Source organism: Triturus cristatus, unplaced genomic scaffold, assembly GCF_964204655.1.
Source record: "Triturus cristatus unplaced genomic scaffold, aTriCri1.1 SCAFFOLD_149, whole genome shotgun sequence".
NCBI lineage: Eukaryota > Metazoa > Chordata > Amphibia > Caudata > Salamandridae > Triturus > Triturus cristatus.
In genome coordinates, this window is record NW_028187635.1 from 256,345 (window position 1) to 281,446 (window position 25,102).

The following is a 25,102-nucleotide window of genomic DNA, read 5'->3' on the forward strand; positions in this document are numbered from 1 at the left end:
TGTGTGCCTGGTTGTGTGTGGTTGTGGGTGTGTGTGGTTGTATGTGTGGGTGTGGTTGTGTGTGTGTGGGCATGTGGTTGTGTGGTTGTGTGTGTGGTTGTTTGTATGTGTGTGTGTGGTTATATGTGGTTGTGTGTGTGTGTGTGGTTGTGTGTGTGGTTGTGCTTGTGTGTGTGGTTGTGGTTGTATGTTTGTGGTTTTGTGTGTGTGGTGTGTGTGGTTTTGTGGTTGTGTGTGTGTGGTAGTGGTTTGTATGTGGTTGTGGTTGTGTGTGTGGTTGTGGTTGTGTATGGTTGTGTGTGTGTGTGGTTGTGTGTGCGTGGTTGTGTGGTTATGTGTGTGTTTCTGGTTGTGGGTGTGGTTGTGGGTGTGGTTGCGTGTGTGGTTGTGTGTGGCTGTGTGTGGCTGTGTGTGTGGTTGTGTGCGTGGTTGTGTGCGAGGTTGTATGTGTGTGGTTGTGTGGGGGTGTGGTGGTATGTGTGTGGGTGTGTGGTTGTGGTTATGGGTGTGTGGTTGTGTGGTGGTGTGGTTGTGGGTGTGTGGTTGCGGGTGTGGTGTGTGTGTGGTTGTGTGGGGGTGGTTGCGGGTATGGTGTGTGTGTGGTTATGTGTGTGGCTGTGTATGTGGCCGTGTGTGTGTATTGTGTGTGTGTTGTTGTGTGTGTCTGGTTGTATGTGCAGTTGTGTGGTTGGTTGTGGTTGTGTGTGTGGTTGGTTGTGGTGTGGTGTGTGTCTGGGGTTGTGTGTGTGGTTGTGTGTGTGGGTGTGTGTGTGTGTGTGTGGTTATATGTGTGGTTGTGGTTGTGTGTGTGGTTGTGTGTGTGTGGTTGTGGTTGTGTGGTTGTGTGTGTGGTTGTGTGTGTGGCTGTGTGTGTGGCTGTGTGTGTGGTTGTGTGCGTGGTTGTGGTTGTATGTGTGTGGTTGTGTGGGTGTGTGGTGGTGTGGGTGTGTGGTTGTGGTTGTGTGTGTGGCTGTGTGTGTGGTTGTGTGCATGGTTGTGTGTGTGGTTGTGGTTGTATGTGTGTGGTTTTGTGTGTTTGTGGTTTTGTGGTTGTGTGTGGTAGTGGTTTGTGTGTGATTGTGGTTGTGTGTGGTTGTGGTTGTGTGTGTGTGGTTGTGGTTGTGTGTGGTTGTGTGTGTTGGTTGTGTGTGTGTGGTTGGTTGTGTGTGTGTGGTTGTGTGTGTGGGTGTGTGTGTGGTTGTATGTGTTGTTGTGTGTGTGGTTGTGGGTATGTGGTTGTGTGTGTGTGTGGTTGTGTGGTTGTGTGTGTGTGGTTGTGTGTGTGGTTGTGGTTGTGTGGTTGTGTGCCTGGTTGTATGTGCGGTTGTGTATGTGTGGTTGTGTGTGTGGTAGTGGTTGTGTGTGTGGGTTTGGTTGTGTGTGTGTGTGGTTTTGTGTGTGGCTGTGTGCCTGGTTGTGTGTGGCTGTGGGTGTGTGTGGTTGTATGTGTGGTTGTGTGTGTGTGGGTGTGTGGTTGTGTGGTTGTGTGTGTATGGTTGTGTGTATGTGTGTGTGGTTATGTGTGGTTGTGTGTTTGTGGTTGTGTGTGTGATTGTGGTTGTGTGTGTGGTTGTTTGTATGTGTGTGCTTATGTATGGTTGTGTGTTTGTGGTTGTGTGTGTGGTTGTGATTGTGTGTGTGGGGTTGTGTGTGTGGGGTTGTGTGTGTGCAGTTGTGGGTGCGGTTGTGGGTGCAGTTGTGGTTGTGTGTGGATGTGTGGTTGTGTGTGGTTGTGTGTGGTTGTGTGTGTGTGGTTGTGTTGTGTGTGGTGTGTTTAGTTGTATGTGTGGTTGTAGTTGTGTGTGTGTGGTTGTGTGTGTGTGGTTGTCTGTGTGTGTGGTTGTATGTGTGGTTGTGGGTGTGTGTGTGGTTGTGTGTGTGGCTGTGTGGGTGTGGTTGTGTGGGTATGGTTGTGGTTGTATGTGTGGTTGTGGTTATGTGTGTGGTTGTGGTTGTGTGTGTGTGGCTGTATGTGTGTCTGTGTGTGTGGCTCTGTGTGTGGCTGTGTGTGTGGTTGTGTGCATGGTTGTGTGTGTGGTTGTGGTTGTATGTGTGTGGTTTTGTGTGTTTGTGGTTTTGTGGTTGTGTGTGGTAGTGGTTTGTGTGTGGTTGTGTGTGGTTGTGGTTGTGTGTGTGGTTGTGGTTGTGTGTGGTTGTAGTTGTGTGTGTTGGTTGTGTGTGTGTGGTTGTGTGGTTGTGTGTGTGTGGTTCTGGTTGTGTGTGGTTGTGGGTGTGGTTGTGGGTGTGGTTGTATGTGTGGTTGTGTGTGTGGCTGTGTGTGTGGCTGTGTATGTGGTTGTGTGCGTGGTTGTGGTTGTATGTGTGTTGTTGTGTGGGTGTGTGGTGGTGTGGGTGTGTGGTTGTGGTTGTGTGTGTGGCTGTGTGTGTGGTTGTGTGCATGGTTGTGTGTGTGGTTGTGGTTGTATGTGTGTGGTTTTGTGTGTTTGTGGTTTTGTGGTTGTGTGTGGTAGTAGTTTGTGTGTGGTTGTGGTTGTGTGTGGTTGTGGTTGTGTGTGTGGTTGTGGTTGTGTGTGGTTGTGTGTGTTGGTTATGTGTGTGTGGTTGTGTGGTTGTGTGTGTGTGGTTCTGGTTGTGTGTGGTTTTGGGTGTGGTTGTGGGTGTGGTTGTGTGTGTGGTTGTGTGTGTGGCTGTGTGTGTGGTTGTGTGCGTGGTTGTGGTTGTATGTGTGTGATTGTGTGGGTGTGTGGTGGTGTGGGTGTGTGGTTGTGGTTGTGTGTGTGGTTGTGTGTGTGGTTGTGATTGTGGGTGTGTGCTTGTGTGGGGGTGTGGTTGTGTGTGTGTGTGTGGTTGTGTGTGTGGTTGCGGTTGTGGTTGTGTGTGTGGCTGTGTATGTGGCTGTGTGTGGTTGTGTATTGTATGTGTGTGGTTGTGTGTTTCTGGTTGTATGTGCAGTTGTGTGGTTGGTTGTGGTTGTGTGTGGTTGGTTGTGGTGTGTGTGGGTGTGTATGGTTGTGTGTGTCTGGGGTTGTGTGTGTGGTTGTGTGTGTGGTTGTGTGTGCGGTTGTGTGTGTGTGGTTGTGGTTGTATGTGTGGTTGTGTGTATGGTTGTGGTTGTATGTGTGTGGTTGTGTGTGTGTGTGGTTGTGTATATGTGGTTGTGTGTGTGGTTGTGGTTGCGTGGTTGTGTGCCTGGTTGTGTATGTGTGTGTGTGTGTGGTTGTGTGTATGTGGTTGTGCATATGTGGTTGTGATTGGTTGTGGTTGTGTGTGTGTGGTTGTGTGGTTGAGTGTGTGTGGTTGTGTGTGTGGTTGTGTGGTTGTGTGTGTGTGGGTGTGTGGGTGTAGTTGTGTGGGTATGGTTGGGTATGGTTGGGTGTGGCTGTGTGTGTGGCTGTGTGTGTTAGGGGTTGTGTGTGTGGTTGTGGGTGTGTGTGGTTGGGTGTGGTTTTATGTGAGGTTGTGTAGGTGGGGTTGTATGTGTGTGGTTGTATAGGTATTGTATGTGGTTGGGTGTGTGTGTCTGGTTGTATGTATGGTTGTGTGTGTGGTTGTGGTTGTGTGTGGGTTTGGTTTTGTGTATGTGTGGGTTTGGTTGTGTGTGTGTGGTTGTGTGTGTGGTTGTATAGGTGTTGTGTGTGGTTGTGGTTGTGGGTGTGGGTTTGGTTGTGTGTATGTGGTTTTGTGTGTGGTTGTGTGTGTGGGGGGTTGTGTGTGTGGGGTTGTGTGTGTAGTTTTGGGTGCAGTTGTGGGTGTGGGTGTGGTTGTGTGTGTGGTTGTGTGTGTGGTTGTATATGGTTGTATATGTGGTTGTGTGTGGTTATGTGTGTGTGTGGTTGTGTGTGTGGTTGTATGTGTGGTTGTGTGTGTGGTTGTATGTGTGGTTGTGGTTGTATGTGTGGTTGTGTGTGGGTGCGGTTGAGTGCGTGTATGTTTGTGTGTGGTTGTGTGTGTGGGGTTGTGTGTTTGTGGTTGTGTGTTTGGGGTTGTGTATTTGTGTGGCTGTGTGTGGTTGTATGTGTGTATGGTTGTGTGTGGTTGTGTGGATGTGGTTGTGTGGGTATGGGTGTGGGTGTGGTTGTGGTTGTCTGTGGTTGTCTATGGTTGTGGTTATCTGTGTGGTTGTGGTTGTCTGTGTGGTTGTGTGGGTAGTGTGTGTGTGGTTGTGGTTGTATGTGTGTGGTTGTGTGTGTGTGGGGGGGTTGTGTGTGTGTGGGGTTGTGTGTGGGGTTGTGTGTGTGTGGGGTTGTGTGGGGTTATGTTTGTGTGGGTTTGTGTGTGGTTGTGTGTGTGCAGTTGTGGGTGCGGTTGTCAGTGCAGTTGTGGTTGTGTGTGGATGTGTGTGTGGTTTTGCTTGTGTGTGTGGTTGTGGTTGTATGTGTGTGGTTGTGTGTGTGTGGTGTGTGTGGTTTTGTGGTTGTGTGTGTGTGTGGTAGTGGTTTTTATGTGGTTGTGGTTGTGTGTGGTTGTGTGTGTGGTTGTGGTTGTATGTGTGGTTGTGGGTGTGTGTGGTTGTGTGTGTGGTTATGTGGTTATGTGTGTGGTTCTGGTTGTATGTGGTTGTGGGTGTGGTTGGGTGTGTGGTTGTGTGTGTGGCTGTGTGTGGCTGTGTGTGTGGCTATGTGTGTGGTTGTGTGCGTGGTTGTGTGCGAGGTTGTATGTGTGTGGTTGTGTGGGTTTGTGGTGGTGTGGGGTTGTGGTTGTGGGTGTGTGGTTGTGTGGGGGGGTGGTTGTGTGTGTGGTTGTGTGTGTGGTTGCGGGTGTGGTGTGTGTGTGGTTGTGTGGGGGTGGTTGCGGGTGTGGTGTGTGTGTGGTTGTGTGTGTGGCTGTGTATGTGGCTGTGTGTGGTTGTGTATTGTGTGTGTGTGGTTGTGTGTGTCTGGTTGTATGTGCAGTTGTGTGGTTGGTTGTGGTTGTGTGTGTGTGGTTGGTTGTGGTGTGTATGGTTGTGTGTGTCTGGGGTTGTGTGTGTGGTTGTGTGTGTGTGTGGTTGTATGTGTGGTTGTGTGTGGTTGTGTGTGTGTGTGTGGTTGTGTGTGTGTGGTTGTGATTGGTTGTGGTTGTGTGTGTGTGGTTGTGTGTGTCGTTGTGTGGTTGGGTGTGTGTTGTTCGGTGTGTGTGGTTATATATGTGGTTGTGTGGGTGTGGTTGTGTGTGGTTGTGTGTTGTTGGGTGTGGTTGTGTGTGAGGTTGTGTGTGTGGGGTTGTGTGTGTGTGGTTGTATAGGTGTTGTGTGTGGTTGGATGTGTGTGTGCCTGTATGTGTGGTTGTGTGTGTGGTTGTGGTTGTGTGTGTGGGTTTGGTTGTGTGTGTGTGGTTTTGTGTGTGGCTGTGTGCCTTGTGTGTGGTTGTGGGTGTGTGGGGTTGTATGTGTAGGTGTGGTTGTGTGTGTGGGTGTGTGGTTGTGTGGTTGTGTGTGTGTGGTTGTTTGTATGTGTGTGTGTGTGGTTATGTGTGGTTGTGTGTTTGTGGTTGTGTGTGTGGTTGTGATTGTGTGTGTGGTTGTGTGTGTGTGTGTGGTTGTGGTGGTATGGGTGTGTGGTTGTGTGTGTGTGGTTGTTTGTATATGTGTGTGGTTATGTATGGTTGTGTGTTTGTGGTTGTGTGTGGTTGTGATTGTGTGTGTGGGGTTGTATGTTTGTGGTTGTGTGTTTGTGTGGTTGGGTGTGGTTGGGTGTGGTTTTGTGGGTGTGGGTGCGGTTGTGGTTGTCTGTGTTGTCTGTGGTTGTGGTTGTCTGTGTGGTTGTGGTTGTGTGGTTGTGTGTGTGGGGGGTTGTGTGTATGGGGGGTTGTGTGTGTGGTTGTGTGTGGGGGGGTTGTGTGTGGGGTTGTGTGTGTGTGTGGTTGTGTGTGTGTGTGGTTGTGTGTGCAGTTGTGGGTGCAGTTGTGGTTGTATGTGGATATGTGGTTGTGTGTGGTTGTGTGTGGTTGTGTGTGTGGTTTTGTGTGTGTGGTTGTGTTGTTGTGTGTGGTGTGTTTGGCTGTATGTGTGGTTGTAGTTGTGTGTGTGTGGTTGTGTTTGGTTGTGTGTGTGTGTGGTTGTGGTTGTCTGTGTGTGTGGTTGTATGTGTGGTTGTGGGTGTGTGTGTGGTTGTATGTGTGGCTGTGGTTGTGTGTGTGGTTGTGTGGGTGTGGTTGTGTGGGTATGGTTGTGGTTGTGTGTGTGGTTGTGTGTGTGGCTGTGTGTGTGGCTGTGTGTGTGGTTGTGTGCATGGTTGTGTGTGTGGTTGTGGTTGTATGTGTGTGGTTTTGTGTGTGTGGTGTGTGTGTGTGGTTTTGTGGTTGTGTGTGTGGTAGTGGTTTTTGTGTGGTTGTGTGTGGTTGTGTTTGTGGTTGTGTTGTGTGTGTGTGGTTGTGTGTGGTTGTGGTGGTGTGTGTGTGTGGTTGTGTGTTTGTGTGGTTGTGTGTGTGTGGTTGTTTGTATGTGTGTGTGGTTATGTGTGTTTGTGGTTCTGCATGTGGTTGTGGTTGTGTGTGTGTGGTTGTGTGTGTGGGGTTGTGTGTGTGGGGTTGTGTGTGGGGTTGTGTGGGGTTGTGTGTGTGTGGTTGTGTGTGTGTGGGCTTGAGTGTGTGTGGCTGTGTGTGTGTGGGGTTGTGTGTGTGGTGTTGTGGGTGCAGTTGTGGGTGCAGTTGTGGTTGTGTGTGTGGATTTGTGGTTGTGTGTGTGTGGTTGTATGTGTGGTTGTGTGTGGTATGTATGGTTGTATGTGTGGTTGTGGTTGTGTGTGTGTGTGGTTGTATTTGTGTGTTTGTGTGCATGGTTGTGTGTGTGGTTGTGGGTTTGTGTGTGGTTGTGTGTGGGTGTGGTTATGTATATGGTTGTGTGGGTGTGGTTGTGTGGTTGTGGTCGTGTGTGTGGTTGTGTGTGTGGTTTTGTGTGGTTGTGGTTGTGTGTGTGGTTGTGTGTGTGGTTGTGGTTTATTATGTGGTTGTGTGTGTGTGGTTGTGTGTGTGATTGTGTGTATGTGGTTTTGGTTGTGTGTGGCTGTGTGTGTGGCTGTGTGTGTGGCTGTGTGTCTAGCTGTGTGTGTGGCTGTGTGTGTGGTTGTGTGCGTGGTTGTGGTTGTATGTGTGTGGTTGTATGGGGGTGTGGGTGTGTGGTTGTGTGTGTGTGTGGTTGTGTATGTGTGGTTGTGCTTGTCTGCTTGTGTGGGTGTGTGTGTGTGTGTGGTTGCAGGTGTGGTGTGTGTGTGGTTGTGTGTGTGTGTCTGGTTTCAGGTGTGGTTGTGTGTGTGTGTGGTTGTGTGTGTGTGGTTCTGGTTGTGTGTGGTTGCAGGTGTGGTGTGTGTGTGGTTGTGTGTGGTTGTGTGTGTGGTTGTGGTTGTGTGTGTGGGGTTGTGTGTGGGGGGTTGTGTGTGGGTTTGTGTGTGGGGTTGTGTGTGTGTGTGTGGGGTTGTGTGTGTGTGGTTGTGTATTTGGGGTTGTGTGTGTGGTTGTGTGCAGTTGTATGTGCGGGTGTAGTTGTGGTTGTGTGTGTGGTGGTGTTTGTCTGTGTGGTTGTGGTTGTCTGTGTGGTTGTGTGTGTGGTTGTGTGTGTGTAGTTGTGTGTGTGTAGTTGTAGTGGTGTGTGGTTGTGTGTGTGTGTGGTTGTGTATGTGTGGTTGTGTGTGTGGTTGTGTGTGGTTGTGGTGGTGTGTGTGTGTGGTTGTGTGTTTGTGTGGTTGTGTGTGTGTGGTTGTTTGTATGTGTGTGTGGTTATGTGTGTTTGTGGTTCTGCATGTGGTTGTGGTTGTGTGTGTGTGGTTGTGTGTGTGGGGTTGTGTGTGTGGGGTTGTGTGTGTGGTTGTGTGGGGTTGTGTGTGTGTGGTTGTGTGTGTGTGGGCTTGAGTGTGTGTGGCTGTGTGTGTGTGGGGTTGTGTGTGTGGTGTTGTGGGTGCAGTTGTGGGTGCAGTTGTGGTTGTGTGTGTGGATTTGTGGTTGTGTGTGTGTGGTTGTATGTGTGGTTGTGTGTGGTATGTATGGTTGTATGTGTGGTTGTGGTTGTGTGTGTGTGTGGTTGTATTTGTGTGTTTGTGTGCATGGTTGTGTGTGTGGTTGTGGGTTTGTGTGTAGTTGTGTGTGGGTGTGGTTATGTATATGGTTGTGTGGGTGTGGTTGTGTGGTTGTGGTCGTGTGTGTGGTTGTGTGTGTGGTTTTGTGTGGTTGTGGTTGTGTGTGTGGTTGTGTGTGTGGTTGTGGTTTATTATGTGGTTGTGTGTGTGTGGTTGTGTGTGTGATTGTATGTATGTGGTTTTGGTTGTGTGTGGCTGTGTGTGTGGCTGTGTGTGTGGCTGTGTGTCTAGCTGTGTGTGTGGCTGTGTGTGTGGTTGTGTGCGTGGTTGTGGTTGTATGTGTGTGGTTGTATGGGGGTGTGGGTGTGTGGTTGTGTGTGTGTGTGGTTGTGTATGTGTGGTTGTGCTTGTCTGCTTGTGTGGGGGTGTGTGTGTGTGGTTGCAGGTGTGGTGTGTGTGTGGTTGTGTGTGTGTGTCTGGTTTCAGGTGTGGTTGTGTGTGTGTGTGGTTGTGTGTGTGTGGTTGTGGTTGTGTGTGGTTGCAGGTGTGGTGTGTGTGTGGTTGTGTGTGGTTGTGTGTGTGGTTGTGGTTGTGTGTGTGGGGTTGTGTGTGGGGGGTTGTGTGTGGGTTTGTGTGTGGGGTTGTGTGTGTGTGTGTGGGGTTGTGTGTGTGTGGTTGTGTATTTGGGGTTGTGTGTGTGGTTGTGTGCAGTTGTATGTGCGGGTGTAGTTGTGGTTGTGTGTGTGGTGGTGTTCGTCTGTGTGGTTGTGGTTGTCTGTGTGGTTGTGTGTGTGGTTGTGTGTGTGTAGTTGTGGTGGTGTGTGGTTGTGTGTGTGTGTGGTTGTGTATGTGTGGTTGTGTGTGTGGTTGTGGGTGTATGGTTGTGTGGGTGTGTGTGTGTGGTTGTGTGTGAGGTTGTGTGTGTGTGGTTGTGTGTGTGGTTATGTGGGTGTGGTTGTGTGTGGTTGGGTGTGTGTGGTTGTATGTGTGGTTGTGTGTGGGCTTGGTTGTGTGTGTATTGTTTTGTGTGTGGTTGTGTGCTTGGTTGTGTGTGTGGCTGTGTGTGTGGTTGTGTGGTTGTGTGTGGTTGTATGTGTGTGGGTGTATGTCTGTGGTTGTGTGTGTGGTTGTGTGTGGTTGTGTGTGTGCATGGTTTTGTGTGTGGTTGTGGGTGTGTGTGGTTTTGTGTGTGGGTGTGGTTGTGTGTGTGGCTGTGTGTGTGGTTGTGTGGGTGTGGTTGTATGGGTGTGGTTGTGTGGGTGTGGTTGTGTGTGTGGTTGTGGTTGTGTGTGGTTGTGTGTGTCTGGGGATGTGTGTGTGGTTGTATGTGTGTGTCTGGTTATATGTTTGGTTGTGTGTGTATGGTTGTGTGTGTGTGGTTGTGTCTGTGTGGTTGTGTGCCTGGTTGTGGGTGGGGTTGTGTGTGTGTGGGTGTGGTTGTGATTGGTTGTGGTTGTGTGTGTGTGGTTGTGTGTGTGTGGTTGTGGTTGTATGTGGTTGTGTGGTTGTGGTTGTGTGTGGTTGTGTGGTTGTGTGTGGTTGTGTGGTTGGGTGTGTGTGGTTCAGTGTGTGTGGTTATATGTGTGGTTGTGTGGGTGTGGTTGGGTGTGGTTGGGTGTGGTTGGGTATGTGGTTGTGTGTGTGGTAGTGTGTTGTTTTGGTTGTGGTTGTATGTGTGGGGTTGTGTGTGTGTGTGGGGAGGTTGTGTGTGTGGGGTTGTGTGTGGTTGTGTGTGGGGTTGTGTATGTGTGGGGTTGTGCATGTGCAGTTGTGGGTTATGTTATGTTATGTTATGTTATATAGCATTTCTATAGCGCACGGCTACTCCAACAGAGTGTCCCGGCGCTTTTCACTTGCAGCTCAGCGAGAATAACATAACAACATGGAAACAAAACAGAAAAAGTCAGAAGAAAAGAAACCTAAAGATTAAAAAGCCAGGTCTTAATGCTCTTACTAGACAGAAGCAAATTAGACGTGCTGCGTAAAACCAAAGGCAGCGAGTTCCAAAGCTGGGGGGCTTTCAAACTAAAAGAACGCCCCCCAATACGGGCTTTCCTTACCCGTGGCACCAAGGCCAGGTATAAAGCTTCTGATCGTAAAGAGCGGGCTGGGCGATAAAAAGTCAACCTCCGCTGCAGGTACTTTGCCCCTGTGCCAAATAGAGCTTTAGGCATAAGGGTCTAGGTTTTAAACATGATCCGTTTCTGGATGGGCAACCAATGCAACGCCTTCAACAGCCCAGAAGCCCCCACTCACCTGTGGAGCCCAAAAATAGCGCGTGCCGCAGCATTCTGCGCCACCTGCAGGCGCTGGACCAAGTAGTCCGGGAGCCCCAGAAAAAGGGCGTTGGCGTAGTCCAGTCTAGAGCCTATTAGAGCCTGAACAGTGATCCGCCTATGCTCCTCAGAGAGCAATGGTAGAAATTTGCGGAGCATCCGCAAAATGCCAAAACAGGTGCCGACCAAACCAAGGATATGTGCTCTTAACGTAAGCTTGTTGTCCAGCTTAACTCCCAGGTTTTTGGCGACCAAAGAAGACTGAGCAGGGGGACACATATCCATAGGCCACCAGACCTGCCATTCAGGGTCGGCGGTGCATCCGAAGAACAGGACCTCTGACTTGCTGGAGGTGGCCTTGAGGCTGTTCCGCTGGAACCAGTCAAAGACCATCCCCAGACAGCCCCGAATACACTCTCCGTCGAATGCCTGATCTTTCCCGCACGTGAAGAGCAGTTGAGTGTCATCTGCGTAGGATACAATCTGGGCCCCGAAAGCCTCCACCAATGCCGCCAGAGGGGCCATAAAGATATTGAAAAGAGTCGGGCTCAACACAGATCCCTGTGGAACTCCGACTCCCAATGGCGGCATTTCTGCGGTGCTTTGGGAAACCCAGACTGTTTGGAGATGGTTGGTTTCTAGGGATCCAGACAGAATGCCATGGACGTGCTTCTCCATGATCTTAGCTAGGGCCGGGACAAGGGAGATTGGCCTATAGTTGGCCAACACCTCGGCATCTAATCCAGGCTTCTTCAGGAGGGGGATCACCATCGCCCTCTTCCAGGCGCATGGGACCCTACCCTCCCTCAAGGAGGCGTTAAGGAGAGGATTAACCAATGGGTTCACCACCGATGCCACCCTGGCCAAAAATTTGGCCGGGCAGGTGTCCAATGGCGAACCAGATTTAAGGTTGGTTAGCAGCATCAGGGAAGCTTCATTAGAGATAGCAGGGAACTCCTCCAGCACAACAGCTGGCATGGACGATAAAACAGGTCCCACCCCAATGCTGCACCCCCCCTCACCATACCTCTCCGGAAAGGAGGCCTGAATGGCATTTGATCTTCTCAGTGAAGAAGCTAGCAAGATCACAGACCCATGTGTCAGATGACGCTGGAAGGGGCACATTGGATCTCAGGGTCGTGAACTCCCTCACCACAGTGAAGATCTCCTTACAGGAGTTCATAGACGCCTCTATCCTCCTAGCCAAGTATTCCTTCTTCGCACACAAGATGTCACGATGGTACACTTTCACTGCCGCCCTATAGGCTAGTTTAGCCTCCCCGTCATATTGGGAGCGCCAGGCCCTCTCCGCAACCTTACACTGGCAGCGGGACAGGCAAAGCGCCTCTGTAAACCACGGCACAGATAGTCGTTTGGTCGTGGACCGAGGACCGAGGGGCAACTGCAGGGGCTAGGCCGTTCAGCCTTTCTGCCAGCCAGAACTGCAGGGCCTCGGTGTCCCGCTCCAGATCACCCGTGAGGGAACACGGATGGTCCACCAGCGCCTGCGCCAGCATCTCAGGCGTCACTTTGTGCAGTGCCCTTGAGACTGAACTAGGTTGTATAGGGGTGTCGCTGTGTGGGAACACTACCTCCGGTATAGAAAACTTAATCAACCTGTGATCCGTCCATAGCACTGGCACAGTATCGATGTCAACAAGAGGAGTCGAAGAAAACACTTGGTCCAAAGTATGACCCCGCTCATGGGTGGAACCCGTGACAAAGGGTACGAGACCCAGCGGAGACGTAATGTCCATCAATCTGAGTGCGTCTGAGTCGTCCTCCACATCCAGATGGAAATTAAAGTCGCCCGCCAACAAACAGTGCTGTGTGGACAGGGCCAGATCGGAAACGGCCGTCTGCAGGTCCTCAAAAAAGTATACCAATAGCCCTTTCAGTGCTTGGTGCGGGGACAATCTAAGCGAGAAAGCAAGAGCCTCAGAGCCACAGAGAGGATTCAGGGGGAGAAGAGAGCAGGAGACACTCTTCTTCACCACCACCGCTACTCCCCCTCCCCTACCCTTGACCCTATCCTGCCGGAAGATGTTATAGGCCGGAGGGATGGCGGCGAAGATGTCCGGGTTAGACGCCTCACCCAACCAGGTTTCGGTCAGTAGGAGGCATAAAGGGCTTTCCCTGACCAGCAGATCATAGATGTCCAAGGCATGACTGCCTAATGATCTGGTGTTAAGCAAAAGGCAAGAATGGATAGCACAAGCCTCATCTGGTCGGCGGGTGGCTACCGGAGTCCAAGTAGGCATCCAGCCACAACCCGGGCAACATCATTTCCCCTTATAGCGTCCCGGGAATGTTATCCGACAAGAACGAGAGAAAGTCCGCATAGTATGAAGAGTGGATGAAGAGTAACAGATCATCCTAGCGGGACGCCAGGCCTGGCCAGAGTCTCCCGCCGCTCCGTCGCCACCGAGTCGCTGACGGGCGCAGACGGGCAGGACTCTGGTGAGACTCAGGCGTAGTGAAGGCGCTTCACCGCTGCGCGTAACCGCTGCGCTGCGGAAGTGATGTTATATAGGAGTGACGGGCGGAGTACTAGAGCGCTCACCTGGATGTTTGAAGGAGCGTCCCAACCATCTCCAAGATGGCGGCCAAAGTGGGCGTGGGAGCCCCGTGAGCCCGGACCCGCCGAAACAGCGGTGCGTGTTATGAAGATTTTAAAGTGCAGGTAAGGGCCAGGGAAGGGAAAGGGAAGAGAAACCCCGCAATAAGAACAAGGAAAAACGAAATTAAAATGAACCAAAATAGACAACAAGGAAGCTTAAAAACACTGTAAGCAGCCAGCAGATGAGCGTGTGCGCGCTGCAAGCGCTAGATGCCCAGTGACGGTCACCTTTTCCAGGCTGACCTACAGAGACTCAACACCTGAAATAGATTTTCCAGGCGGAGCACTAGAGCGCTCACCTGGATGTTTGAAGGAGCGTCCCAACCCGCTCCAAGATGGCGGCCAAAGTGCACACGGGAGCCCCGTGAGCCCGGACCCGCCGAAACAGCGGTGCGTGTTATGAAGATTTTAAAGTGCAGGTAAGGGCCAGGGAAGGGAAAGGGAAGGGAAACCCCGCAATAAGAACAAGGAAAAACGAAATTAAAATGAACCAAAATAGACAACAAGGAAGCTTAAAAACACTGTAAGCAGCCAGCAGATGAGCGTGTGCGCGCTGCAAGCGCTAGATGCCCAGTGACGGTCACCTTTTCCAGGCTGACCTACAGAGACTCAACACCTGAAATAGATTTTCCAGGCGGAGCACTAGAGCGCTCACCTGGATGTTTGAAGGAGCGTCCCAACCCGCTCCAAGATGACGGCCAAAGTGCGTGCGGGAGCCCCGTGAGCCCGGACCCGCTGAAACAGCGGTGCGTGTTATGAAGATTTTAAAGTGCAGGTAAGGGCCAGGGAAAGGGAAGGGAAACCCCGCAATAAGAACAAGGAAAAACGAAATTAAAATGAACCAAAATAGACAACAAGGAAGCTTAAAAACACTGTAAGCAGCCAGCAGATGAGCGTGTGTGCGCTGCAAGCGCTAGATGCCCAGTGACGGTCACCTTTTCCAGTGGTTGTATGTGTGGTTGTGTGTGTGTGTGGTTGTGTGTGTGTGTGGTTGTGTGTGGTTGTATGTTTTGTTGTGTGTGTGTGTGTGGTTGTGTGTGTGTGTGGTTGTGTGTGTGGTTGTGGTTGTGTGGGGTTGTGGTTGTATGTGTGGGTGCGGTTGTGGGTGTGTATGGTTGTGTGGTTGTGTGTTTGTGGTTGTGTATTTGTGTGGTTGTGTGTGTGGTTGTGTGGATGTGGTTGTGTGGGTATGGGTGTGGTTGTGGTTGTCTGTGTGGTTGTCTGTGGTTGTGGTTGTCTGTGTCGTTGTGTGTGTAGTTGTGTGTGTGTGTGGTTGTGGTTGTATGTGTGTGGGGGTTGTGTGTGTGGTTGTGTGTGGGGGGCCATTGTGTGTGGAGTTGTGTGTGGTTGTGTGTGTGGTTGTATGTGTGGTTGTGTGTGTGTAGTTGTGTGTGTGCAGTTGTGGGTGCGGTTGTGGGTGCAGTTGTGGTTGTGTGTGGTTGTGTGTGTGGTTGTGTGTGTGTGGTTGTGTTGTTGTGTGGTGTGTTTGGTTGTATGTGTGGTTGTAGTTGTGTGTGTGTGTGTGGTTGTGTGTGGTTGTGATTGTCTGTGTGTGTAGTTGTATGTGTGGTTGTGGGTGTGTGTGGTTGTGTGTGTGGCTGTGTGTGGCTGTGGTTGTCTGTGTGTATAGTTGTATGTGTGGTTGTGGGTGTGTGTGTGGTAGTGTGTATGGCTTTGTGTGGCTGTGGTTGTGTGTGTGGTTGTGTGGGTGTGGTTGTGTGGGTATGGTTGTGGTTGTGTTTGTGGTTGTGTTTGTGTGTGTGGTTGTGGTTGTGTGTGTGGTTGTGGTTGTGTGTGTGGTTGTGGTTATGTGTGTGGTTGTGTGTGTGGCTGTATGTGTGGCTGTGTGTGTGGCTGTGTGTGTGGTTGTGTGCATGGTTGTGTGTGTGGTTGTGGTTGTATGTGTATGGTTTTATGTGTGGTTGTGTGTGGTTGTATGTTTGGTTGTGTGTGGTTGTGTGTGTGTGGTTGTGTGTGTGGTTGTGTGTGTGTGGTTGTGTGTGTGGTTGTATGTGTGGTTGTGTGGGGTTGTGGTTGTATGTGTGGTTATGTGTGGGTGCGGTTGTGTGTTTGTGGTTGTGTATTTGTGTGGTTGTGTGTGTGTGGTTGTGTGTGTGGTTATGTGGATGTGGTTGTGTGGGTGTGGTTGTGGTTGTCTGTGTGGTTGTCTGTGGTTGTGGTTGTCTGTGTGGTTGTCTGTGTGGTTGTGTGTGTAGTTGTATGTGTGTGGTTGTGGTTGTGTGTGTGGGGGGGTTGTGTGTGGGGGTTGTGTGTGGGGTTGTGTGTGGTTGTGTGTGTGTGGTTGTGTGTGTGCAGTTGTGGGTGCGGTTGTGGGTGCAGTTGTGGTTGTGTGTGGTTGTGTGTGGTTGTGTGTGGTTGTGTGTGGTGTGTTTGGTTGTATGTGTGGTTGTAGTTGTGTGTGTGTGGTTGTGTGTGTGGTTGTATGTGTGGTTGTGTGGGGTTGTGGTTGTATGTGTGGTTATGTGTGGGTGCGGTTGTGTGTTTGTGGTTGTGTATTTGTGTGGTTGTGTGTGTGTGGTTGTGTGTGTGGTTATGTGGATGTGGTTGTGTGGGTGTGGTTGTGGTTGTCTGTGTGGTTGTCTGTGGTTGTGGTTGTCTGTGTGGTTGTCTGTGTGGTTGTGTGTGTAGTTGTATGTGTGTGGTTGTGGTTGTGTGTGTGTGGGGGTTGTGTGTGGGGGGGTTGTGTGTGGGGTTGTGTGTGGTTGTGTGTGGTTGTGTGTGTGTGGTTGTGTGTGTGCAGTTGTGGGTGCGGTTGTGGGTGCAGTTGTGGTTGTGTGTGGTTGTGTGTGGTTGTGTGTGGTGTGTTTGGTTGTGTGTGTGGTTGTGGTTGTGTGTGTGTGGTTGTGTGTGTGTGTGGTTGTGGTTGTCTGTGTGTGTAGTTGTATGTGTGGTTGTGGGTATGTGTGTGGGTGTGTGTGTGGCTGTGTGTGGCTGTGGTTGTGTGTGTGGTTGTGTGGGTGTGGTTGTGTGGGTATGGTTGTGGTTGTGGTTGTGTGTGTGATTGTGGTTGTGTGTGTGGTTGTGGTTGTGTGTGTGGTTGTGTGTGTGGCTGTGTGTGTGGTTGTGGTTGTATGTGTGTGGTTTTGTGTGTGTGGTTTTGTGGTTGTGTGAGTGGTAGTGGTTTGTGTGTGGTTGTGGTTGTGTGTGGTTGTGTTTGTGGTTGTGGTTGTGTGTGGTTGTGTGTGTTGGTTGTGTGTGTGGTTGTGTGTGTGTGGTTCCGGTTGTGTGTGGTTGCGGGTGTAGTTGCATGTGTGGTTGTGTGTGTGGCTGTGTGTGTGGCTCTGTGTGTGGTTGTGTGTGTGGTTGTGGTTGTATGTGTGGTTGTGTGGGTGTGTGGTGGTGTGGGTGTGTGGTTGTGGTTGTGTGGTTGTGGTGTGTGTGTGGTTGTGATTGTGGGTATGTGCTTGTGTGGGGGTGTGGTTGTGTGTGTGGTTGCAGGTGTGGTGTGTGTTTGGTTGTGTATGTGGCTGTGTGTGGTTGTGTATTGTGTGTGTGTGGTTGTGTGTCTCTGGTTGTATGTGCAGTTGTGTGGTTTGTTGTGGTTGAGTGTGTGTGGTTTGGTTGTGGTGTGTGTGGTTGTGTATGGTTGTGTGTGTCTGGGTTTGTGTGTGTGGTTGTGTGTGTGGTTGTGTGTGCGGTTGTGTGTTTGTGGTTGTGGTTGTATGTGTGGTTGTGTGTGTGGTTGTGTGTGGGTGGTTGTGTGTGGGTGGTTGTGTGTGGGTGGTTGTGTGTATGGGTTGTGTGGTTGTGTGCCTGGTTTTGTGTGTGTGGTTGTGTGTGTGTGGTGTTGTGTTGTGTATGTGGTTGTGAATGGTTGTGGTTGTGTGTGTGTGGTTGTGTGCTTGTGTGGGGGTGTGGTTGTGTGTGTGGTTGTGTGTGTGATTGTGTGGTTGGGTGTGTGTGGTTCAGTGTACGTGGTTATATATGTGGTTGTGTGTGTGTGGTTGTGTGTGTGTGGTTGTGTGTGGTTGAGTGTGGCTGTGTGTGTGGGGTGTGTGTGTTTGGTTGTGGGTGTGTGTGGTTGGGTATAGTTGTGTGTGAGGTTGTGTGTGTGTGGTTGTGGTTGTGTGTGTGGGTTTGGTTGTGTGTGTGTGGTTGTGTGCCTGGTTTTATGTGGTTGTGGGTGTGTGTGGTTGTATGTGTGGGTGTGGTTGTGTGTGTGGGGGTGTAGTTGTGGTTATGTGTGTGGTTGTGGATGTGTGTATTGTTGTGGTTGTCTGTGTGGTTGTGTGTGGTTATGTGTGTGTTTGGTTGTGTTGTGTGTGTGTGGTTGTGTGTGGTTGTGGTGGTGTGGGTGTGTGGTTGTGTGTTTGTGTGGTTGTGTGTGTATGGTTGTTTGTATGTGTGGTTGTGTGGTTGTGTGTGTGTGGTTGTTTGTATGTGTGTGTGGTTATGTGTGTTTGTGGATCTGCGTGTGGTTGCGATTGTGTGTGTGGGGTTGTGTGTGTGGGGTTGTGTGTGGGGTTGTGTGGGGTTGTGTGTGTGTGGTTGTGTGTGTGGGGTTGTGTGTGTGTGGCTGTGTGTGTGGGGGGTTGTGTGTGTGGTGTTGTGGGTGCAGTTGTGGGTGCGGTTGTGGTTGTGTGTGTGGATTTGTGGTTAGGTGTGGTTGTGTGTGGTTGTGTGTGTGGTGGTTTGTGTGTGGTTGTGTGGTTGTATGTGTGGTTGTGTGTGGTGTGTATGGTTGTATGTGTGGTTGTGGTTGTGTGTGTGTGTGTGGTTGTATGTGGTTGTATTTGTGTGTTTGTGTGCATGGTTATGTGTGTGGTTGTGGGTGTGTGTGTGTGGTTGTGTGTGTGGTTATGTGTATGGTTGTGTGTGTGGTTGTGTGTGTGGTTGTGTGTGGTTGTGGTTTATTATGTGGTTGTGTGTGTGTGGTTGTGTGTGATTGTGTGTGTGTGGTTCTGGTTGTGTGTGGCTGTGTGTGTGACTGTGTGTCTAGCTGTGTGTGTGGCTGTGTGTGTGGTTGTGTGCATGGTTGTGGTTGTATGTGTGTGGATGTATGGGTATGTGTGTGTGTGTGTGTGGTTGTGTGTGTGTGTGGTTGTGTGTGTGGTTGTGTGTGTGTGGTTGTGCTTGTGTGCTTGTGTGGGGGTGTGTGTGTGGTTGTGTGTGTGGCTGTGTGTCTAGCTGTGTGTGTGGCTGTGTGTGTGGTTGTGTGCATGGTTGTGGTTGTATGTGTGTGGTTGTATGGGGGTGTGGGTGTGTGGGTGTGTGGTTGTGTGTGTGTGGTTGTGTGTGTGTGGTTGTGCTTGTCTGCTTGTGTAGGGGTGTGTGTAGTTGTGTGTGTGGTTGCAGGTGTGGTGTGTGTGTGGTTGTGTGTGTGTGGTTGTGGTTGTGTGTGTGGTTTCAGGTGTGGTTGTGTGTGTGTGTGGTTGTGTGTATGTGGTTGTGTGTGGTTGCAGGTGTGGTGTGTGTGTGGTTGTGTGTGGGGGGTTGTGTGTGGGTTTGTGTGTGGGGTTGTGTGTGTGTGTGGGGTTGTGTGTGTGTGGTTGTGTATTTGGGGTTGTGTGTGCCTGGTTGTGTGTGTGGTTGTGTACGGTTGTATGTGTGGGTGTAGTTGTGGTTGTGTGTGTGGTGGTGTTTGTCTGTATGGTTGTGGTTGTCTGTGTGGTTGTGTGTGTGTGGTTGTGTGTGTGTGGTTGTGTGTGTGTAGTTGTGGTGGTGTGGGTGTGTGGTTGTGTGTGTGTGGTTGTTTGTGTGTATGTGTGGCTATGTGTGGTTGTGTGTGTGTTGTTGTGTATGTGTGGTTGTGTGTGTGGTTATGGGTGTATGGTTGTATGGGTGTGTGTGTGGTTGTGTGTGGTTGTGTGTGAGGTTGCGTGTGTGTGGTTGTGTGGGTGTGGTTGTGTGTGGTTGGGCGTGTGTGGTTGTATGTGTGGTTGTGTGTGGGCTTGGTTGTGTGTGTATTGTTTTGTGTGTGGTTGTGTGCTTGGTTGTGTGTGTGGCTGTGTGTGTGGTTGTGTGGTTGTATGTGTGGTTGTGTGTGGTTGTATGTGTGTGGTTGTGTGTCTGTGGTTGTGTGTGTGGTTGTGTGTGGTTGTGTGTGTGCATGGTTTTGTGTGTGGTTGTGGGTGTGTGTGGTTTTGTGTGTGTGGCTGTGTGTGGTTGTGTGGGTGTGGTTGTATGGGTGTGGTTGTGTGGGTGTGGTTGTGTGGGTGTGGTTGTGGTTGTGTGTGTGGTTGTGGTTGTGTGTGGTTGTGTGTGTCTGGGGATGTGTGTGTGGTTGTATGTGTGTGTGTGGTTGTATGTGTGGTTGTGTGTGTATGGTTGTGTGTGTGTGGTTGTGTCTGTGTGGTTGTGTGCCTGGTTGTGGGTGGGGTTGTGTGTGTGTGGATGTGGTTGTGATTGGTTGTGGTTGTGTGTGGTTTTGTGTGTGTGGTTGTGGTTGTCTGTGGTTGTGTGGTTGTGGTTGTGTGTGGTTGTGTGGTTGGGTGTGTGTGGTTCAGTGTGTGTGGTTATATGTGTGGTTGTGTGGGTGTGGTTGGGTGTGGTTGGGTGTGTGGTTGTGTGTTTGTGTGGTTGTGTGTGTGGTTGTTTGTATGTGTGTATGGTTATGTGTGTTTGTGGTTCTGTGTGTGGTTGTGTGTGTGGGGTTGTGTGGGGTTGTGTGTGTGGTTGTGTGTGTGTGGGCTTCAGTGTGTGTGGCTGTGTGTGTGTGTGGGGTTGTGTGTGTGGATTTGTGGTTGTGTGTGTGTGGTTGTGTGGTTGTGTGTGGTGTGTATGGTTGTATGTGTGGTTGTGGTTGTGTGTGTGTGGTTGTATTTGTGTGTTTGTGTGCATGGTTGTGTGTGTGTGTGTGGTTGTGTGTGGGTGTGGTTATGTGTATGGTTGTGTGGGTGTGGTTGTGTGGTTGTGGTCGTGTGTGTGGTTGTGTGTGTGGTTTTGTGTGGTTGTGGTTGTGTGTGTGGTTGTGGTTTATTATGTGGTTGTGTGTGTGGTTGTGTGTGTGATTGTGTGTATGTGGTTTTGGTTGTGTGTGGCTGTGTGTGTGGCTGTGTGTCTAGCTGTGTGTGTGGTTGTGTGTGTGGTTGTATGGGGGTGTGGGTGTGTGGTTGTGTGTGTGTGTGGTTGTGTGTGTGTGGTTGTGCTTGTCTGCTTGTGTGGGGGTGTGTGTGTGGTTGTGTGTGTGGTTGCAGGTGTGGTGTGTATATGGTTGTGTGTGTGTGGTTTCAGGTGTGGTTGTGTGTGTGTGGTTGTGTGTGGTTGCAGGTGTGGTGTGTGTGTGGTTGTGGTTGTGTGTGTGGGGGGGGTTATGTGTGGGTTTGTGTGTGGGGTTGTGTGTGTGTGTGGGGTTGTGTGTGTGTGGTTGTGTATTTGGGGTTGTGTGTGCCTGGTTGTGTGTGTGGTTGTGTGCAGTTGTATGTGTGGATGTAGTTGTGGTTGTGTGTGTGGTGGTGTTTGTCTGTGTGGTTGTGGTTGTCTGTGTTGTTGTGTGTGTGTGGTTGTGTGTGTGTGGTTGTGTGTGTAGTTGTGGTGGTGTGGGTGTGTGGTTGTGTGTTTGTGGTTGTTTGTGTGTGTGTGTGGCTATGTGTGGTTGTGTGTGTGTTGTTGTGTATGTGTGGTTGTGTGTGTGGTTGTGGGTGTATGGTTGTGTGGGTGTGTGTGTGGTTATGTGTGGTTGTGTGTGAGGTTGTGTGTGTGTGGTTGTCTGTGTGGTTGTGTGGGTGTGGTTGTGTGTGGTTGGGTGTGTGTGGTTGCATTTGTGGTTGTGTGTGGGCTTGGTTGTGTGTGTATTGTTTTGTGAGTGGTTGTGTGGTTGTATGTGTGGTTGTGTGTGGTTGTATGTATGTGGTTGTGTGTCTGTGGTTGTGTGTGTGGTTGTGTGTGGTTGTGTGTGTGCGTGGTTTTGTGTGTGGTTGTGGGTGTGTGTGGTTTTGTGTGTGGGTGTGGTTGTGTGTGTGGCTGTGGGTGTGGTTGTGTGGGTGTGGGTGTATGGGTGTGGTTGAGTGGGTGTGGTTGTGGTTGTGTGTGTGGTTGTGGTTGTGTGTGTCTGGGGATGTGTGCGTGGTTGTATGTGTGTGTGTGGTTGTATGTGTAGTTGTATGTGTGGTTGTGTGTGTATGGTTGTGTGTGTGTGGTTGTGTCTGTGTGGTTGTGTGCCTGGTTGTGTGTGGGGTTGTGTGTGTGTGGTTGTGATTGGTTGTGGTTGTGTGTGTGTGGTTGTGTGTATGGTTGTGGTTGTGTGGTTGTGGTTGTGTGTGGTTGTGGTTGTGTGTGGTTGTGTGGTTGGGTGTGTATGGTTCAGTGTGTGTGGTTATATGTGTGGTTGTGTAGGTGTGGTTGGGTGTGGTTTGGTGTGTGGTTGTGTGTGTGGTAGTGTGTTGTTTTGGTTGTGGTTGTGTGTGTGTGTGGGGAGGTTGTGTGTGTGTGGGGTTGTGTGTGGTTGTGTGTGTGGTTGTGTGTGTGTGGGGTTCTGCGTGTGCAGTTATGGGTGTGGTTGTATGTGTGGTTGTGTGTGTGTGTGGTTGTGTGTGTGTGGTTGTGTGTGGTTGTATGTTTGGTTGTGTATGTGTGTGGTTGTGTGTGTGTGTGGTTGTGTGTATGGTTGTGTGTGTGGTTGTGGTTGTGTGGGGTTGTGGTTGTATGTGTGGGTGCGGTTGTGGGTGTGTATGGTTGTGTGGTTGTGTGTTTGTGGTTGTTTATTTGTGTGGTTGTGTGTGGTTGTGTGGATGTGGTTGTGTGGGTATGGGTGTGGTTGTGGTTGTCTGTGTGGTTGTCTGTGGTTGTGGTTGTCTGTGTGGTTGTGTGTGTAGTTGTGTGTGTGTGGTTGTGGTTGTGTGTGTGGGGGTTGTGTGTGTGGGGGTTGTGTGTGTGGTTGTGTGTGGGGGGCGTTGTGTATGGAGTTGTGTGTGGTTGTGTGTGTGTGGTTGTGTGTGTGATTGTGTGTGTGTAGTTGTGAGTGTGCAGTTGTGTGTGCAGTTGTAGGTGCAGTTGTGGTTGTGTTTGGTTGTGTGTGGTTGTGTGTGTGGTTGTGTGTGTGTGGTTGTGTTGTGTGGTGTGTTTGGTTGTATGTGTGGTTGTAGTTGTGTGTGTGTGGTTGTGTGTGTGTGTGGTTGTGTGTGGTTGTGATTGTGTGTGTAGTTGTATGTGTGGTTGTGGGTGTGTGTGTGGTTGTGTGTGTGGCTGATTGTGTGGCTGTGGTTGTGGTTGTCTGTGTGTGTATTTGTATGTGTGGTTGTGGGTATGTGTGTGGTAGTGTGTGTGGCTGTGTGTGGCTGTGGTTGTGTGTGTGGTTGTGTGGGTGTGGTTGTGTGGGTATGGTTGTGGTTGTGTTTGTGTGTTGTTTGTGGTTGTGGTTGTGTGTGTGGTTGTGGTTGTGTGTGTGGTTGTGTGTGTGGCTGTGTGTGTGGCTGTGTGTGTGGTTGTGTGCATGGTTGTGTGTGTGGTTGTGGTTGTATGTGTGTGGTTTTGTGTGTGGTTGTGTGTGGTTGTATGTTTGGTTGTGTGTGGTTGTGTGTGTGTGGTTGTGTCTGTTGTTGTGTGTGTGTGGTTGTGTGTGTGGTTGTATGTGTGGTTGTGTGGGGTTGTGGTTGTATGTGTGGTTATGTGTGGGTGCGGTTGTGTGTTTGTGGTTGTGTATTTGTGTGGTTGTGTGCGTGTGGTTGTGTGTGTGGTTGTGTGGATGTGGTTGTGTGGGTGTGGTTGTGGTTGTCTGTGTGGTTGTCTGTGGTTGTGGTTGTCTGTGTGGTTGTCTGTGTGGTTGTGTGTGTAGTTGTATGTGTTTGGTTGTGTGTGTGGGGGGTTGTGTGTGGGGGGGTTGTGTGTGGGGTTGTGTGTGGTTGTGTGTGTGTGGTTGTGTGTGTGTGGTTGTGTGTGTGCAGTTGTGGGTGCGGTTGTGGGTGCAGTTGTGGTTGTGTGTGGTTGTGTGTGATTGTGTGTGGTGTGTTTGGTTGTATGTGTGGTTGTAGTTGTGTGTGTGTGTGTGGTTGTGTGTGTGTGTGGTTGTGTGTGGTTGTGGTTGTCTGTGTGTGTAGTTGTATGTGTGGTTGTGGGTGTGTGTGTGGTTGTGTGTGTGGCTGTGTGTGGCTGTGGTTGTGTGTGTGGTTGTGTGGGTATGGTTGTGGTTGTGGTTGTGTGTGTGATTGTGGTTGTGTGTGTGGTTGTGGTTGTGTGTGTGGTTGTGTGTGTGGCTGTGTGTGTGGCTGTGTGTGTGGTTGTGTGCATGGTTGTGTGTGTGGTTGTGGTTGTATGTGTGTGGTTTTGTGTGTGTGGTGTGTGTGGTTTTGTGGTTGTGTGTGTGGTAATGGTTTGTGTGTGGTTGTGGTTGTGTGTGGTTGTGTTTGTGGTTGTATTTGTGTGTGGTTGTGTGTGTTGGTTGTGTGTGTGTGGTTGTGTGGTTATGTGTGTGTGGTTCTGGTTGTGTGTGGTTGCGGGTGTGGTTGCATGTGTGGTTGTGTGTGTGGTTGTGTGTGTGGCTGTGTGTGTGGATGTGTGTGTGGCTGTGTGCGTGGTTGTGGTTGTATGTGTGGTTGTGAGGGTGTGTGGTGGTATGGGTGTGTGGTTGTGGTTGTGTGGGTGTGGTGTGTGTGTGGTTGTGATTGTGGGTGTGTGCTTGTGTGGGGGTGTGGTTGTGTGTGTGGTTGCGGGTGTGGTGTGTGTGTGTTTGTGTGTGTGGCTGTGTATGTGGCTGTGTGTGGTTGTGTATTGTGTGTGTGTGGTTGTGTGTGTCTGGTTGTATGTGCAGTTGTGTGGTTTGTTGTGGTTGTGGTATGTGTGGTTGGTTGTGGTGTGTGTGGTTGTGTATGGTTGTGTGTGTCTGGGGTTGTGTGTGTGGTTGTGTGTGTGGTTGTGTGTGCGGTTGTGTGTCTAGCTGTGTGTGTGGCTTTGTGTGTGGTTGTGTGCATGGTTGTGGTTGTATGTGTGTGGTTGTATGGGTGTGTGGTTGTGTGTGTGTGTGGTTGTGTGTGTGTGTGGTTGTGTGTGTGGTTGTGTGTGTGTGGTTGTGCTTGTGTGCTTGTGTGGGTGTGTGTGTGTGGTTGTGTGTGTGGCTGTGTGTCTAGCTGTGTGTGTGGCTGTGTGTGTGGTTGTGTGCGTGGTTGTGGTTGTATGTGTGTGGTTGTATGGGGGTGTGGGTGTGTGGGTGTGTGGTTGTGTGTGTGTGGTTGTGTGTGTGTGGTTGTGCTTGTCTGCTTGTGTAGGGGTGTGTGTGGTTGTGTGTGTGGTTGCAGGTGTGGTGTGTGTGTGGTTGTGTGTGTGTGGTTGTGGTTGTGGTTATGTGTGTGGTTTCAGGTGTGGTTGTGTGTGTATGGTTGTGTGTGTGTGGTTGCAGGTGTGGTGTGTGTGTGGTTGTGTGTGGTTGTGTGTGTGGTTGTGTGTGTGGGGTTGTGTGTGTAGGGGGTTGTGTGTGGGGTTGTGTGTGGGGTTGTGTGTGTGTATGGGGTTGTGTGTGTGGTTGTGTATTTGGGGTTTTGTGTGCCTGGTTGTGTGTGTGGTTGTGTGCGGTTGTATGTGTGGGTGTAGTTGTGGTTGTGTGTGTGGTGGTGTTTGTCTGTATGGTTGTGGTTGTTTGTGTGGTTGTGTGTGTGTGGTTGTGTGTGTGTGGTTGTGTGTGTGTAGTTGTGGTGGTGTGGGTGTGTGGTTGTGTGTGTGTGGTTGTTTGTGTGGTTGTGTGTGTGTTGTTGTGTATGTGTGGTTGTGTGTGTGGTTATGGGTGTATGGTTGTGTGGGTGTGTGTGTGGTTGTGTTTGGTTGTGTGTGAGGTTGCGTGTGTGGTTGTGTGGGTGTGGTTGTGTGTGGTTGGGCGTGTGTGGTTGTATGTGTGGTTGTGTGTGGGCTTGGTTGTGTGTATATTGTTTTGTGTGTGGTTGTGTGCTTGGTTGTGTGTGTGGCTGTGTGTGTGGTTGTGTGGTTGTATGTGTGGTTGTGTGTGGTTGTATGTGTGTGGTTGTGTGTCTGTGGTTGTGTGTCTGTGGTTGTGTGTGGTTGTGTGTGTGTGTGGTTTTGTGTGTGGTTGTGGGTGTATGTGGTTTTGTGTGTGTGGCTGTGTGTGTGGTTGTGTGGGTGTGGTTGTATGGGTGTGGTTGTGTGGTTGTGTGGGTGTGGTTGTGTGTGTGGTTGTGGTTGTGTGTGGTTGTGTGTGTCTGGGGATGTGTGTGTAGTTGTATGTGTGTGTGTGGTTGTATGTGTGGTTGTGTGTGTATGGTTGTGTGTGTGTGGTTGTGTCTGTGTGGTTGTGTGCCTGGTTGTGGGTGGGGTTGTGTGTGTGTGTGGGTATGGTTGTGATTGGTTGTGGTTGT